Genomic DNA, 1,928 nt, shown 5'->3' with positions numbered 1-1,928 from the left:
TCTTGATCTCAGCCCTTGACCTCCCCAAATTCAATATTCTAATTGGTATATCCAGGTCATTATTGGATTCAGCTTCCTGGGTCCTTTAATTTGCTGTATATGTACTCTACACTAAATGTGATTAATTGCAAAAAATAATCTCTTCAAGAAACCTTCATAACAAAATACCAGATTCCCTAGTAACAACAAAAGGGGATCAAATCTAACAGGCCAAAATAGAAGATAAGTTTGTCAGAACCTATTTAGATGGCATAAGACAGCTCTGACCTCAGGCCCCCTGTGTTGAACAAGAGTCCTTGGCAAAACCCCAATGAGTAAGAGCTGTAAATACCAGTCACGTGGGAAACAAGCATCTTCCTTTCCCATTTAGTCATCTTCTGAGCTCTCAGCAGACCTTTCATCTGTAGCCACTTTGTAATTGGTGCGTTTATTTGTCCTCTTCTGTATTTCATTATTAGCCACAGGGATATGGACTTTATCTCTCTTTTTCCTTTTGGTTTTCTTAGTGTCTCTTTCTTCACTTTCCTCAGAACTGCTGGATGCTGAATCATCTGACTGAGAAGTGTCACTTTCTGCCTCTAAGAATGAAGCAGCTTTTTTGATAGACTTCTTCCTGGATTTTTTCTTGCGTTTATGTGGTTGTTTCCTTTCCTTAGTACTAGAAGCCCCTGTTTCTTCTGAGAACTCACTTGAAGAATCTGCCATTATATCCATGGCTTCCTTTTTGCTTTTCTTCTGTTTTTTTTTTTTTTTTTCTTTTTGTGTGTGTGTGGCTTTTTTTTCTGCTTCTTTTTATGGGATTTCTTTGGCTTCTTGTGCTTGTGGGATTCGTGGGTAGACAATTTTACCTGGGGAGATGGTTTTTTTCCATTGGTAATAGCTTGCTGATCACTACTGTCTGTTTCAAATTCTTCAGGGTATAATCCTTTATAACCACTGTGACCCCATCTGTCGGGCATATTAGCTTCGTAATCATATAACTTCTTGTTCCAGGATTTAGCCTTAAGAAAATCATCTTCCAATGTCTCAGAAATGTCATTCTTTGGTCTCCAATAGTCTGTCTGACTTTCTTCTTCAAAACCATCACTACGCATTCGGCTCCAACTGCTCGGTAACATTTTCCTTTTTGTCCCACGGTAAGCATCTTCCATCTGTTTCTCTAGTTCTCTTATTTTCCACATATCTGATTCCTCTTGAATCCCATTGCGAGCATCCGTGTGCCGGATGACATTCCTCAGGAGAACTTTCCCCAGTGGAACCCGGGACATTCTTCGATCGTGTGCCACAGCCTAGTGTGGCGGAGGTCAGGGGAGGAGGTCTGGGCGGAAAATAGGCGGCTTCCTCTTCCCATCTGAGGCAATTTCTTCCCATCTGAAGCAAAGTTCTTTTGTTCCACACTCATGAGAAGGGAAATGTGCGAGACTATTTCTTCACACCTTTCATTAATCTGCTGCAGTTCTGGGAACGACCATCTTCATACCTTGTGAATGAGAACACACGAGCTGGGACAGATGCTAGCAGCCACCCAGAGCCACCTGGATGCTGGGGGCTGAGCGGCACAGAACACCCAGACTTGCCTGACCCCAGAGGGGAGATCTGTAACCACCCTGCCTTTCGCAGTGGCTCGCTCTGTCCAGCTATTTTAGGAGGGTTCGCATAAGTAGCTAATTAAATAACAACATGCAATACTTCATTTAAATTCAGTGGGGAAGGCTTTGTAAATGCTAAATTAAAGTTGAGGGGGGCATCCTGTACTCAAACTTTCTCCTAAGCATGGGTGATAGCACATGAAGGTACTCAGGAGGTTTGCTGAGTTGGGAGGAAGAAAGTGAATGGAGAGGCTTGTTATCAAATCGAGTTAGGAGAATTTGAACCAAAAAAGGGATACCATAGTTGAATCTTTTATTTTTTTGACAATAAAAGGAGTT

At 42.1% G+C, this 1,928-nt stretch overlaps 1 pseudogene; it reads right to left on the bottom strand.

The window, feature by feature from the left end:
- Positions 1 to 366: 366 nt before the first annotated feature.
- LOC128588489 (uncharacterized protein NKAPD1-like) lies at positions 367 to 1,268 on the bottom strand (annotated as a pseudogene).
- Positions 1,269 to 1,928: the final 660 nt, after the last annotated feature.

The sequence above is a fragment of the Nycticebus coucang genome, chromosome 1 (assembly GCF_027406575.1).
Source record: "Nycticebus coucang isolate mNycCou1 chromosome 1, mNycCou1.pri, whole genome shotgun sequence".
Taxonomy (NCBI): domain Eukaryota; kingdom Metazoa; phylum Chordata; class Mammalia; order Primates; family Lorisidae; genus Nycticebus; species Nycticebus coucang.
This window is presented reverse-complemented; position numbering and strand designations above follow the sequence as displayed.